Consider the following 16453-nt stretch of genomic DNA (forward strand, 5'->3'; position numbering starts at 1 on the left):
GGAGGGGAAGACAATCAAAGCACAAAATTGGGTTCACACACAGTAGACCAGCATTTGAGGGGTGAAGTAATTTTTCATGCTGTGTGGGAACTATCCCTCTATCCCTATCATTTGGAGTTTCACAACGCCAGGGTGGATAAAACTGAGAAAGCTCCTTCTCTTCTTGCTCTCACCCATCAGTATACTGAAGAAGACCAGCTAGTATTGATAATTCCAGAGTGATGACTTTTAGGTGGATACATCCTCTGCTTATTGTGCGGGCACTGGCAGCAGAGGAGATCCGTCTTCATGAGCTGGGACAGAAGAGAGGAAGTTAGAGACCACCCCAGGAGCCTGGGACTAGCCCTGAGACAGCCCCTGATGACTTCCAGGAAAAATGTGGGGGAATCTAAGGCAACTGAAGTTCCTGTTCAGCCAGTAGTATTTTTAGTGCTGTGGATTTTGTTTTAACTTTACTCTTTAAAGAACCTGAGTATCTTTAGCTAGGACATACAGTCTTCACCCAGTTCAGCATAAGCTTCACTACTGCCTCTTGCTGATTTATGCATTTAAGTGACTTGCCTGATTCCCAAAAGACATTTTATTTTTTTGCTTGTCCAGGAATGTCTCATCTCGTTCTTTCCTAAGATACATGGTTCCCCCTCAAAGCAATATTTTCTGTTTGCACAATTTGGTATCAAATGTAATGTTTTATTTGAAGCTGAAATCTATTGTTGTATTAACCTATCCAAAGTCTTCCCTGTTCTCTCTCTCTCTCTCTCTCTCTCTCTCTCTCTCTCTCTCTCTCTCACACACACACACATACACACACACACACACACACACACACGCGCACACACACACACACGAAAGAGAGAAAGAGAGAGAGAACGAACCAGAGGATTCTCATGGAGAGAAAGACTAGGAATATTAATCTCCAAGCTACTATTCTGTCTGTGAAAAAAACACACACATTTGAAAATGATATATTATTGAACACCAATAAATTCTTACTAAATGTTAATGGAAAGAATTATATTTACAACTTTTAAATTTAATATATGTTAGAATTCCAAAATCATTACCATAAAATTGTGTCCAGATGATTCATTTTGAAAAAGAAGGTAGGAACAAATGAATATAGATGGAATAAACTTACAGAGAATATTGCTTCAAAATTGTTCTGTTAAATCCATATGTCACATGTATACCATGAAATGAGAAATTAAATATGATTAACCTTGAATAGAGATATACTTAAAAACACATGAAAGAAAGAAAGAAGAAAGAAAGAAAGAAAGAAAGAAAGAAAGAAAGAAAGAAAGAAAGAAAGAAAGAAAGAAAGAAAGGACACAGGCATGCCAGAACTGGGAGGCAGTTATGAACTGCCTTAGACAAAACTTTGTTTTATAGCTATAGATCAGCCCCATTCAGCAATCACAGGTGTGTTTAATTCAAAGCATTTATCCAATACAATTTCCCAGAGAATGAGAACAATTTGACATGAGTAATAATGAGATACTATGTGATGTGGTTGCCAAAAACAATGTTATACAAGCCAGCTTTAACACTCCCATGTGGATCCTTTAAGCGTAAGTAAAATCCAAAGAAATAAGCAAAAGTCTAATTTTATGTTTCATGGCTTGTTTATTAAAGACAAAAGAACTCTTGGATCCTGAAAGTCAATAGAGACATTGGCTATTCTTTTTCTGAAGTGAAAATAATCTTGCTAAATACAATGTCATTAATGTGGTATGAATGATTTTCACACAAATTTCATGCATATTTTTGTACTTTGTCCTGATATTCAAAAAACATATAAAAATGTTTAAGGTCATAATACAGCTCAATAAAGAGTTTTTGTAAAAACTCTAAAATGAAAAGGAAGTTTCTCTTTTTTATTACCCTCTCAAATTTCCTTTTTCCCACAGCATTAAAGTATGGTTGTCCCTTCCATCTCACTACACATATAATAAAAATAACCTCAATGATTTTACCACATTTCTATATAATTTTGAATCTATATATATAGAAAGCCAGCGACTGGAATGCTGAGACGACCAGAACGACCGGTCGATATGATGCCCATTGCAGCTGGCCAACCTGCCTGATCAGGGGTGAGGCCTGCTGGCCAACCTCCCTCAGCCCCTCCCCCCTCCTGGCCTGGCCCCGATCAGCCCCAATCAGGGTGAGCCTGCCAGACCCCACCCGTGCACAAATTCATGCACCAGGCTTCTAGTTTAGAATAACAATTTTATAGGCAATAAGTTGGACAATTGGTTTCTATCTTTTAAAAATGCTTATTCAATTTTTTAAAAATGCATTTTTGGAGTTTAACTGATATGTAGTAACTTGAGATACAATACCACTATGCCCCTCTCTCTGGCAACCACCACACTGCTGTTTGTGTTCATAAGGGAGAAGGGAGTCCTAATATGAAGTAACAGGAGAAGATTTGACTTTGAGTTGTGGACACATGGTGCTATATACAGATTTGGTAACTTAGAAATCCATACATGAAATTTAATTTAAAAATAATACCAGTAGGGACTTCTGTTCTGTGAAAAGGAAAAAATGTATATTTCTGGTTACACAGTCTAGTTAAAAAGTCTAAGTGACAATAATAAGCAGCGTGAATTGAGCAAAGGCATTCAGACGGGAACCTGATTTCTAATTCTGCCAAAATAGCTATGTGGCTGCTTAGTTTGTCCAAATACATTTATATAAGACCCTTTTGGGTGGTAAATGGAGCTGGGAAAGGCTGTGGGCTTTCATTTGTATTCTTGACCTCACAAATGCCAGGAGTGGGCAAGTTCCAGGATGTTTTTTATTTGGTAAAAATAAAAAATATATATTAATCTATAAAATGACTCTTTCTCCCTAATATCTCTTCACACTGACATTTTATTTTCCTGGCATGTGAGTCAGTAGAGATGAAAATGTTAAGATATTTTAACCTCTATGTATTATCATTTGTTTGAATGAAAGGTACAGGGTGTACAGTCCCCAGCAGGGGCACCTCTTTCGGCACTCCAAGTTTGCACTCTGAGCACACATTCCACAAGGTTATTGTTGGACCGTGATTAATGCATATAGAACAGTTTATTGTGTACAGTATTTCAAGTTAATTATTTCTAAAGGAAGTGTTTGGTTTAGGCTGGTTTTGAACTATAGAATAAGTAAAACCAGAAAAAATGTGTTCCAAAATATGTGATTTACAAATGAATTTCTTAATTACAATTGACTTATAAATGGTCAGTTACACTGTAATAGAGAGGTAAAGAAGTTTCCCACTTACAATTTTTCTCATTAAAATAGTACTTACACATGGAATGAATCTACACATAGAAACTTTTCATAAGACTAGAGTACAAAAATGAAGAACAGTGATGTTCAGAGTAAGCCAGCTATTTTAAGTCTGGTTCTGGATGCCTCTGAGCTCTTTGGGTGTTCTCTATGGGAGACCAAATTCTAAAGGCTGAACACCTGAGGCTTTCAAAACCTTTATTGTCACTGATTGCTTCTTGTTTTTATGAAATTGTTGAAACTCTTTCCTTTGTGTCACCTCAAATCATATAGTTAGTACAAAAGGCTAGAGCTGTTTGAGAAAGAAATGTTTATTCATAAAATACAATGCCCCTGGCCCTAGCTGGTTTGGCTCAGTGGATAGAGCATCGGCCTGTGGACTGAAAGGTCCCAGGTTTGATTCCGATCAAGGGCATGTACCTTGGTTGCGGGCACATCCCCAGTAGGAGAAGTACAGGAGGCAGCTGATCGATGTTTCTCTCTCATCGATGTTTCTAACTCTCTATCCCTCTCCCTTCCTTTCTGTAAAAAATCAATAAAAAATATATTTTAAAAAATACAATGCCCCTGGATAAAATAACTTTGTTATAGGGCATATGGTGTAACTTTCTACTTTTATAATTATTTTATTTTAACTATCTTTCTTTAGTACTCCAGAGCTTATTCAAGGGAATGGGTCTTAATATCTGCCACAAGTTACCCTCAACAGTCCCCTGAGAATGCTGAGAAAACTTTGACATTTTTATTTGCTACCATAATAGCTGAGTACTAGATAATGTATATATCTAGTATTAAAAGGTGTTTTTGTCACTGATGGAGAAGTCTTACTTAAAGGGCTGACATGCAGCTTCAGTGCATACAATCATTTTATGTTATCATGAAGCCCTCACAAATGAAACCTGGACAGGCTGACCATCTATATATATAAAACCCTAATATGCAAATAGACCAAACGGCAGAACAATCAAACAACTGAACAACCGGTTGCTATAACATGTGCTGATCAGCAGGGGGCACACACAGAACCTGGTGGGCATTGGCAGCAGGCAGCAGAGCGTGGAACATGGCAGGCAGCAGGATGGTGGAGTAGGTGGGGGGGGCGCCAGACCAAGGCAGGTGGTCAGTCACTGTCATCGGGACGAGCCTCTGGTGGTTACTGAAAATTCTTTGCTCCCATGCACCGTGGTCCAGCCGGGCACTCACACCTGCTGACAGAGTGAGCAGCCAACCCTGCTCGCACCCACTGCTGGCACCAGCCCCTTTCACTCTGCACCGTTATTACATGGGAGCCATGGCGGTGGGAGCAGGGCTGCCAGCAGACAGGGAACCTGGGGGGACCACGGCAAGAGGTGCCAGGTGGGAGTGCGGAGGATGGGCCGAGACCCACCCCTGTGCCCACCACAGCGTCACGTCCCACAGTTCCTTTCAAGGTGCACAAATTTGTGCACTGGGCCCCTAGTGTAAATATATTTGCCATTTGTCTGAGTTGATTAAGCACATTGTTTAGGACACTTCTCCCACCATATTCTGAATAGCATAGGTTAAAACATTTCAACAAAAAGGAAGCTCAGCAGTGGTAGCCTAAAAAATAAAACAGAAAATAGAGCAAAGGAAAACAGGAAAGGAGATGTCAGAGGGTTTTCTAGGAGAGTAGGAGAGTGAGAAAGAAATAGAGAAAGAAACCTGGGGGCATGGTCATGAACTTGAATTTAAAGTGAGACCAATTACCACAGTAGTGTTTTTCTCAAGCTTTGTTTGGGCGCAAAGTAGGTGGAATGTTTAACTTAATAAGGGTGGGAATTTGCAAAGCCGGTAAGATGAGGAGTTAGTACAGGGGGTGACTAGAATGAGTTATCATCAAGTATTTATTGAGTAATTTCTCTAGGACACAGTTATTAAAAACCACAAATAAAACCCTAAAAACTAGCATGGATTATTTTCTATGATCAGGGCTGATCTTGTATCATTTCATTTAATCTGAAAAACTCTCTTTTAAATAAGCACTATTATTAGCTTTATTTTATAAATGGAGGGACTGAGTGATTAAATGCTTTGAGTCAGATAGCTCACTTACTTAGATATTAAGTATGACACAGTCAAAAAAACCTATAGGAAATACAACTAGGATGAATTTAAGACTGTGTAAAATTTTAAAATAAATAAATAAATTAGTATAATATTTTGGGATTGGAAAAAACAGATCTTTCTGTAGAATATAGGAAATACAGCAGTACAGTACTTAGAGTACAAAACTAAAATAGAGCAAAATATTTTTGGAATTGGTTAACCAATGATTATTGAGAGACTAGAAGAAAATGGACAGCCTGGCCAGAATAAGTAAATGGCCATGAAAGAACACTTTTGGAGATTTAGTCTCTTTAAGCAGGAAGGCTACATGAAAATACACCAACAGGAAGATCTTATTTGAGTAATATTAAAAAGAACCCACAGGACAGGAAGATCCTATTTAAATAGACTCAATGAAAAAAGCAGGAGATTTTTAAATGTAATAAAAAAATTAGAAATGTGAACAACAAACATTTTTTTTTAAATTGTACTTTCCAAATTTGAAAAAATCAATAGTGGAACAGAAATAGATACTCATGAAAACTGAGTTATCTTAAAAGTTAGATGAAAGAATGATCCTATAAATAATATACAGAAAAGTGAAAAATATAAGTGACAAGATTAAGGGTTAGAGAAATGGGAGAGAGATGAATACTCTGTAGAGAACAATAAAGGATTTACAAAGACAAAAATTGGGAAAACAAATTCAATAATCAAAAAAATAATTTTTAAAAAAGTGTTTTACTATGCTGAAGAATAAATTAAAATTTTAGATGAAATGTGTCCAATAAATCCAAGGCAAGCTTTAAGAAATGAAAACTCACACTGGAAAGATTTCAACATTTGAAGAGAAAGAAGTTTATGCTCTGTCAGAATAAATTGGTTTGTTTTATTTCAAAGGGAGGAAAATAGGACCACTATTGGGTTTCCCCTTTGTAATAATGGAAAGTATAATGTCTATAGCTTTTGAGAAAAGTGTTTGTGCCCTAAGAAACTCCTGCCAAAATATTACTCATGTAGCAATACCAAAGTAAAATATTTTGAGAACATTTAATAGTTCAAACAGTATTCCATTCACTTACATTTTGAGAAAATTATTAGAAGTATTTATACCAAAAAATAGTACAACTAGTATAAAGATCTCAAAATAAGATGAAATGGACCTGAACAGTGTTGAGGAGAAACTAATAAAATGAGTAGAAAAATAAACACACTGTTAATATGCTTGAAAATGATTTTGTAAATAGGAAAGGTAAGTATAACCTATTCATAAAAATATTTATAACACATATGAGAGATATACTATTACCCAAAATATAAAAATTGACAAAACAAGTTTTTATAAAAATGTGTGAAGTTGTTAAGTAGAAAATTTTTCAGAAGGAGATATCCAAATATTCATTAAACTCACTCTTTATATTATTGCAGGTCCAGCAACCTTTTTAAAATTGAATTAATTAGAGTTGCATTGGTCAATAAAATTATATAGGTTTCAAGTGTACAATTCTATAATACATCAACAGCACCACTGTGCACTCACTATCCGAAGTCTAGTGTCCTTCTGTCACCATTTATCTCATTTACTCTCTTCCACCTGCCCCCACCCCCACCTTCCCTCTGGTAATCACCATACTATGTATGGCCTGTGTACATAAGTTGTTGTTGTTTTTGCTTAATCTCCTCACAGATTTCACCGAGCCTCCCAACTCCTCTCCCCTCTGACAGCTTTCAGTCTGTTCTCTGAATCTATGAGTTTGTTTCTATTTTTTTATTTTGTTCATTAGATTCCACATACAAATGAAATCTTATGGTATTTGTCTTCCAGCAATATTTCAATACATTGGGACAAACAATCCATTGATTTTGCTGCTTGTCACATTCCCCCATTTCCTCTCACATTCTGATTTTCCACTTTACCCAGCTGAGATTTTATGATACATCAATCATTGTTGTACCAATCATACATCTTAGCTCCTTTACCCCATCCTCATATTGGTCTGGCAAAATCCTAATGTTAACAGCTACTAGTAAAGGTGGCTGGGAAATCCATGTAATCATGCTGAATAGTAATATTTATATTCATAATCATCATTTTATAGTCATCGCCTCTCCGGCATTCTGTTTTCATTCACTTTCCACTCTCCTAAAATAATTTCATACTTTCTCTGCTGTTCTCAAGCCCCCAAAACCACCTTCCACTTCATGACAAAGGTAATCAGAAGAGAATTACCACAAACTTTTGTCAATCAGCCTATGTGAGTCTGATCCCTCATGCGCTTCATATGCACCTTTTTCTCTGAATGTACTGTCTCCCATGCCCACTTGCTCTCTTTCCCATCTTTTTTCACAATCATTCCCTCGTTTCATGAATGTTATTTCTTCCATGTTAAAAACAAAATAGAAAAATTTCTTTATTCTTCCTAAGTCTCCAGCATGCACATTTCTCTGCTCCTTTACAACAAACTCTTAGAAGGTGTTGACTACCGTATATTCAAAATCTCCAGATTCTCTCCTCCTTGAAAAATCCAGTGGGATTTTTCACCTCTATCATCTCATCAGATGCTCTTGTCAAGTTCACCAAAAGCCCATACACACATACATATTAGAGTATATGTGGGTATATATATGTAGGAGTACAGAAAAATATACAATTGATTAACATTAGCCAGGGGTCAGGATAAGTAAGAAAAGCTTGTGAGGGGAAAAACAAAATTATCAAATTTTTTGTTAAATAACTTTGAAGTCCTTTATTGGTTGCAATGGTCATGTATATGTAATAGTTATAAATCTGAATGTGAAAGCTAATAAAATTTGAAGACAAAAGAAAAAGAACAATTGAAAAGTCTAAGGAACAATTTAATTATAACCTAGGACCAGGCATTCCCAAGCTTTCTACTAAAACTTAGGAATTGAAAGAGGGGAGAGTGGGAATAAAAAACCTTATTAAAGTTTTCATTGTACATGTTGTGTGAAAGAGAAGGCTATGAACAAAAGAATAAAGTCCTACTAAAGATTTCCTTTTGTGAAGGATAATATTTTATTTGATGTGTGGAATTATATATCTCTGAATAATTTATAAACGTTTACTTTATAGAAATATATAAGCAAAAATAAAAAATATATTAGAATTTACAACTGACATGGCTGAACAAAATAAATTAAAATAACAATAGTATTTTTTAAAATGAAATAAAATGTTAAAAAGCGTAAGCAATCTAAAAAAATAAGAAAAGTGGACCAGGCAGGAAGAAAACAGAAGAAAGAAAGAAAGAAAGAAAGAAAGAAAGAAAGAAAGAAAGAAAGAAAGAAAGAAAGAAAGAAAGAAGTAAAAGAGAAGGAAGAAGGAAGAAGGAAGAAAGGAAGGAAGGAAGGAAAAGACTAGCAAAAATACATAAAATGACAGAAGACAGAATGGCATGTCTAAATGACATGTCATATAGAAGAAATAATGAACAAAATTTTGAGTCTAAAATTATAGTGTAAAATAGATAAAAACAAAGAGATTGGGGATCTTAATATTATTATTAATAATATTATTATTATTATTATGCATGACACAATTGAGTGATATAAAACTTTCTATTAATGCATAGTCCTTTCATTTATTCATAAAACATTTACAAGTTGATCACCCTATAACCCCAAAATACAATAAAATGTAAGTACATTCTGAATTAAGAAATGGTACAAGTTAATGTTTTTCTGATCAAGTACAACACCTGAATTGCATTATTAAAAGTGAACACAATACCACTGTCACCTTGCAATTAAGCAATTACTCTCCCCAAATGTATTTTTCAGATATGCAAATCTCAAAGTACTAACTTTAAAATGTCATTCTTTTTCTCCAAAATTCTCCCAGATGAAATTTTTTTCTGGATCATATAAGAAAATGGGTTCAAGATTTGGTAAGTATAATAGCTATAATTATATGCATAGGAAAAGTGAAATAAGATTTATTTCATTATTACATAGGAAATAAGAATATTATGAATAGACTAGAGGCCTGGTGCATGAAATTTGTGCACCGGGGGGGGGGGGGAGGGGGGCGGGTACCTCAGCCCAGCCTGCACCCTTTCCAATCTGGGATCCCTCGGGGGATGTCCACTACCAGTTTAGGCCCGATCCCTGTGGGCCTAAACCAGCAGTTGGACATCCCTCTCGCAATCTGGGACCGCTGGCTCCTATCCCCTCTGCCTGCATGCCTGATCACCCCTAATCCCTCTGCCTACCTGTCTGGTCGCCCCTAACTGCCTTTGCATGCCTGCCTGATCACTTCTACCTTGCCCCCATGCCAGACTGATTGACCCTAACTTGCTCCCCTGCCAGCCTGATCACCCCTAACTTGCTCCCCTGCCGGCCTGATCGCTCCTAACCGCCTCTGCCCCTGCCCCTGGCCTAAGCCTCAGTCTGGCCTCCCTCTGCAGAAGGCGACCTGGCATATCAGGGAAAGGCGCTGCCCCCATTACCCGGCTGCTGCTACCACTGCCGGCCTGAGCCTGGGCCCTTCACAGCCACGCCTTGGCCCTTTGCAGCTGCACCTCAGCCCTTCACAGCTGCTGCGACTTTGTCCCAAAGGACATCCAGAAGGTCGTCCGGAAGACATCTGACCTAATTAGCATATTACCCTTTTATTAGTATAGAAGTTTCTTATTTTATCTTAAACTAGAGGCCCAGTGCACAAAATTTGTGTGTGTGGGGGGGAGCGGGGAGGGAGGTGTGTCCCTCAGCCCAGCCTGCACCTCTCCAATCTAGGACACCTCGAGGGATGTTCAACTGCCTGTTTAGGCTCGATCCTGGGCCTAAACGGGCAGTCGGACATCCCTCTTACAATCCAGGAATGCTGGCTCCCAATCACTCACCTGCCTGATTGCCCCTAACCGCTTCTGCCTGCCAGCCTGATCACCCCCTAACCACTCCCCTGCCAGCCTGATCAACGCCTAACTGCTCCACTGCCGGTCTGATTGACCCTAACTGCCCTCCCCTGCCACTGGTCACCCCTAACTGTCCTCTCCTGCAGGCCTTGGTTGCCCCCAACTGCCCTCCCCTGCTGGCCTGGTCCCCCACAACTGCCCTCCCCTGCTAGCCTGGTCATCACCAACTGCCCTCGCCTGTAGGCCTGGTCCCCCATAACTGCCGTCCCCTGCAGGCATGGTCACCCCTAACTGTCCTCCCTTCACAGCCTGGTCACCCCCAACTTTCCTCCCCTGCAGGCCTGGTCCTCTCCAACTTCTCTCCCCTGCAGGCCTGGTTGCCCCTAACTTCCCTCCCCTGCTGGCCTGATCACCACCAACTGCCCTCCCTTGCAAGCCTGGTCCCTCCCAACTGCCCTCCCCTGCTGGCCATCTTGTGGCAGCCATCTTGTGTCCACATGGGGGCAGCCATCTTTGACCACATGGGGGCAGCCATCTTGTGTGTTGGGGTGATGGTCAATTTGCATATTACTCTTTTATTAGATAGGATTACCGGCAGATTGTCTTCCAAACCTCAAGTTCCATAAGAAAACTACTCCTATACACATTATCCCTACATAGAAAAAAATTTGAATATTTTAGGGCTCTTTTAATTAGAATTAATGGCAGTAATCATTATATCTTGATTTTTTACCTCAACATCCATAATGCCTCTACAGTTGAGGGCCTGAATAGAAGGACTATTTATTTGTGATATTTTTAACCAAAAGATGGCAAAAATGCTCAGGAGCATTTTTGAGATTCAAAAGTTTGGTACTTCCAACTTAAATTTCTTGAAAAGTACTGTGTCCATGCAAGTGAATTTAGGAGAGACAGAAAGCCAGAAAACTTATCTTTTTATCTCCTAAGTGAGACAAGAAACAGTTTATTATGCGGGGTAAGGAATGGAAGAGTGAAAGACACAAATTCCTCCATTTAGCTGAGATGGTAGATACCAGTTGAAGCAGAAATCAAAAGCTAATGATATTTGGGATTTCTCTGCCAGTGTTTTTTTAAAAAAATAATTTTTAATAGCACTTTCTAAATTTCACCTGTAAACTGCTTTCTGTATAGATAGCATCTCTGCCAATGATTTTATTACCATAATTTTGTAGCCAAAATGTAGTGGAATGAGAAATATATAATTCATGGAAATGAGATATAATTACAAAGCTTTTAATTGTCAGAAAATTTTCAACTTCTCTGACCTTGATTTCTTCATTTATAAAATAAAGTTAAGGTATAATAAATTTATGAGAATTCAACAAGAAATTGTTTGTAAAAGCATTTTCAAAACTATAATATACAAATATCTGTGTATCCTGTGACAGCTGTAAATGTGAAACCCTGATCTCACTCAGGACTTCCTTTCCTTCAAGTAGTTTATCTGGCTTTAGGAAGTGCTGCCCCCAAGTGGATGGTAGCAGATAATGCTGATGAGGTATGATGAGTCAAAATTATTAGGATTTTCATAATTTTGTTAATGAGGTAAAAATAAAGTTCCTCTACATACTTTGTTGTACATATAGTATATATATATATATATATATATATATATATATATATATATATATATGTATATATATATATACACACACACATACATACATATATATATATACACACATAAATGTATGGGTATAGCTAATATAAAACAAATATATGATATAAAGCATGTTATGTGTACATATGAATACACAGATATACAAAACCAATATGAACACACACAGCACATATTAGGAAATTTCATGGCTATGCTCCATTCGCTAGTTTCCTTCAAATCTAACAAAAACTACAGATTATATTAGTAGCCTATGGAAGCCATTGACATGCTGTTTAAAATAATTTAAAACAGTAAAAACGTACAACTTATTATATATTATTAGCTATTAACATTTCTAAAAAATACTATCATTTTAATAGCTAATTTTATCTGACATAGTTTTCAAGACTATTGAAATAAAATATAGTTAGGTTTTATAACAGAATTGGAAAATAGTTTTACCTCACCAACAAAATTTCATTCCCTGATTCCATAAGAAATTAACAAAACCAATAATAATAACAAAACAACCTGATAAGCAAGGTGTCATTTTTGTAAGATTTTTGTGTTTTAATATCTTTTTTTGGAAATCATTCACATTTGCAGTTTAGGAAGAGAGAAATTTTCCAGGCCTTAGAAATTTATTATTTTCAATTACGAGTTCAAATAGATTCAAATTGCAGAAAATCTGGATTGGATGTTTTTGTATCTTAATTTAATATACATCTTACATAAACTTTATAATTCTATGAAAAAATATTTCTCATGTAAGGAAACTAAAACTCTTATGTTAAGACCTTGTCAAAGGGTGTGTGTGTGTGTGTGTGTGTGTGTGTGTGTGTGTGTGTAACACCGGGGTCTTGATCCGTCATTGAGAAGGTTCAGCGATCTGGAGAAGAGCTGTGCATAAATAAAGAGTCCAAAGATGAAACATAATTTTGAAAGGCATTTGAGGGGGGCAGAGGAGCTTGGCTGAAGAAAACCAAGTTCTCCTCATCTCAGGACCCCTTGCTTTTTATTAACACAAATTGTCCTAAGGCAAGGTAGAGATATACACATCAAAGGTAGGGTTTCATCTACAGAGTCTATTGTCAGAATGGGGAATTGCCTTTGGCTGTTCAGGTGTTTGGCCAGGAGGAGGCAATAACATGTAGATTAAGATGCCCTGAGCTGTCTGGCAGCAAGCAATCATCCTTTTCAGGTTTGGGAAAATGCCTTTAGCCATTCCAACAGGTGATAACATATGTGACTCAGCACTTGTTGAGTCCCCAAGTTCCATCAACCTTTCAATGAAACTCTTGCAATTATGACATGCTGGAATTGGCTTCCTGCATGTGTGTATGTAATAAAGCTAAAACTTGAAATTTATCAACTGACTATAACATATTATTCTTTCCATTACACTGTGGTACAGTCAAATTAAAGGCAAGATTCTCTTTTACTATTAGACAGCTACATAAATATAGAAATGGGCCTGCAAGGAATTGTGTGTGGATGTGGAGGGGGGAGGGGCATGAATTTGATGGGAGTAGTTGTAGTTCTTTTGAAAATATATTGGGGCCATGAAAGTAAATAGAGCCAGAGACTCTACAAAATCAAATTAATCGATCTAGTGGGAGGTTCCACTGTAAAGGTAGGCAAAGGGCATTGGTACATGAGAACAGGGTAAAAACGTCTCTAATACTTTAAATAATAATTTTTAAAGTGTATATCCTGCAACCATCCTTCATTTTGTAACTAGAACACCTCTGATAACTTAGAAGATCACATCATCACCAACCACTTTCTCCTCATTTTATTTCAGATTTAACCACTATCCTCACTTTTTTATAATAAAACCTTTTATTTTATTTTCATAGTTTTACCAGATATGTATTCATTACTAGACAAATTTAATTTTGCTTATTTTTACATCTTTAAGAAGCTATTCTTTGAAGAGTTTGTTTTTTGTAGCTTTCATTAGTTTAAGAAAAGTCCTTTTAATCCTAGTATTCTGTAGTTTCTAAATATCATAAAATGATGTTGAATTTTACTAATGGCTTTTTCTACATTTATTAAAACTATCATATTTTTCTTCCTTTAACTTCCTTTAACTTGCTAATATTGTAGATTATATTAATGGATTTTTAAATGTTAAACTTGAATTCCTGGAATAATCCTGATTTATACATGAAGCTTATTATACATAACTGAAAAGGCTGTGCTAATATTTATTATTTGCCTTATAGATATCAATGTGATTTTTCCTGTGATTTCTTTATTGTACTTTCCAAATAATATTTTGGGGTCATGGTTACCTAGCTCCATAGGAGAACATCTAAAATGACATATTCTTGAATATTTGGTAAAATGTGTTCAGGAACCCATCTGTTCTGGACCTGGGAATTTATTTATCAGGAACCCATTTGCTTTTGTGGGAATTTATTTATCAATTGGTTATTTTCACTTTTCTCCTACTCAATATAATATCCTATGGCACTTTAATTCCACTTACCCCTCATGATTTACATGCTATCATATATTTTTTTTTCTGTTATGTTTTTCAATTTTATGAGTTTTTAAATGTTGTATTAAATTAATGGTAAGATTTAACCACATATTAACCATTTTCTTTGCTCTAAGTATTAAATATATGTATACATATTTGCACACATATAATAAAATTAACAATAATTATCTAAATATTGAAAAATATAAAATAATACCAATGTTATTTAATGATAAATACATAAATAATAATAGTACATAGAAATTCAGGAGAATGCAAAACATTGAATACACACATATGAGAAACAAATGAGCAGGCAAGCTATAAAAAATGTATTATAATATTAACTTCCTCTAGTGGTTGTAGTTCCTTGTTTTTCATCACTTGGAATATTTCATGCCAATCCCTTCTGACCTGAAGTGTTTCTGTTGAGAAATCAGCAGACAGCATTATGGGAAGTCCCTTGTAGGTAGTAGATAAATATCTTTCTCTTGCTGCATTTAAGATTCTTCCTTTGTCTTTTACCTTTGGAATTTTAATTATTTGCTATGGGAGTTCAGGATCTGAAGGAGGGGCCGATGCACAAATGAAAATACTATACAATAAATATGAATTTAGAAGGCATGGGGGGGCCAGGTGGAGACCTGTCTCTTGGAGAGGCACACTGAAACCTGGCCTTATATGCTTTTTATTCAGTTTTAGATAAACATCTTGCCCTCAGTAAAGCACAGCAAACAGGTAGCAGACAGACTGTAAAGTCAATAAAGATCAGTAAGGTCCAGTAAACATTTACTTTGAGGCTATTAGGTCAGGAAATTTCTTCGAGCCACCACTATCTCAACACGGAACAATCAGTGCTTAGCGTCAGCCTGCTAACTCCCAAGGTCTATCGGCCTTTCGCGATCCTTGGTGCACTCTTATGACAGTATTGGGAAAGCAGTGGCTTCCTGTATCTCCCCCTTTTTATTTTCTTAATAAATCTTGAAAAGTGTATGCTGTCTGTAGGGCTTGAGTCCTTTTAAGACTCTTCATTCTGCATCTGCAGACTAGAAATAAACATATAAGAACAAGAATGAGACAGACAATAGTGGTTATGCTAAGAGGCAAATGTAAGGAGATTCAGGGAAAGGGATTAAACTCTTTTATGTCCTTTTTAAATTGTTGCCAGGCATCTAAGGAACTAGTTTGTAAGTTTGCCTGGGATAATTGTACAATATGCTGTTGTAATTCTAAAATATCAAGGGTTGTGTTACCTTTACCCCAAGCACCAAGAAGTTGACTTTTTATTGATTCCCAAGGGTGTAAGGTACTGTTATAGGGAACAGGGGTAACATAAATCTGGGAAAAATTATAATGACACTGTAAAGACATTCTTTGCTCTAAGCTGTGGATTTTATCACCCATCCAACTGTAGATTTTAGTGCTGATAATTCTATCTCAAAATGGCTGTCAATTCCTTTTTGTATAGACAAGGTCTTAGTTACATTTTCCTTAACTTGTTGTACAAACTGAGAAGTTTGAACAGTTTGTACCATGGATGAAGCAGCAATTCCCACAGAAATAAGTAATGATACTAGAGCAGAGTCCTGCAATTAACATTCCAAGAAATCTTTTTTGTCATTTTAAGATTTTTACCAGGTCATGTAACAGTTGGTAGGTTTGATGAGATTCCCAGGGCTTGGTTAGGTTGGTAGGAACCCAAGCGAAAGCAGGTTGCTCTAAAATCATGAGGGAATCTTTTTGGAATGTAGAATTAATACAATGGGATAGTATGCAGCCTGTGCATGACACCTCATACAAATGGCTTGTTGCATTAAGGCACATCTGGATGGGGCCTGAGAGGAGTGCAAAAGGATCAAATATACAAGCAGTGGCAAATATTGTCTTATTGGAAGTTCCCCATAAGGTATGAATAGAATTTTTAAGCTATAGTTAAAATGATACCATTTTATAGGTGTAAGTGCAGCAGCTAATTTCCACTGTGTGTTTTGTAAGGGCCAATTATCATGTTGTAATTGAGATCCAACAAATCCTCCTCCATACCATCAGATGGAGTGATTAGCTTCAACATATAGATAGGATGCGGTCCTCTTCCATTTTAGGGTGTGATTATTACTA

At 36.6% G+C, this 16453-nt stretch overlaps 1 protein-coding gene across 1 annotated transcript in view; it reads left to right on the forward strand.

The window, feature by feature from the left end:
* Positions 1-16453, forward strand: part of LOC308246326 (sulfotransferase 1B1) — a 56577-nt gene that overhangs the window by 34253 nt on the left and 5871 nt on the right. The window contains exon 8 of the mRNA XM_080664485.1: positions 9215-9260. The gene's annotated coding sequence lies outside the window, so the exon portion shown is untranslated. The remainder of the gene's footprint in view (positions 1-9214; positions 9261-16453) is intronic.

Source organism: Plecotus auritus (genome assembly GCF_963455305.1).
Source record: "Plecotus auritus genome assembly, chromosome: 1".
Lineage (NCBI taxonomy): Eukaryota > Metazoa > Chordata > Mammalia > Chiroptera > Vespertilionidae > Plecotus > Plecotus auritus.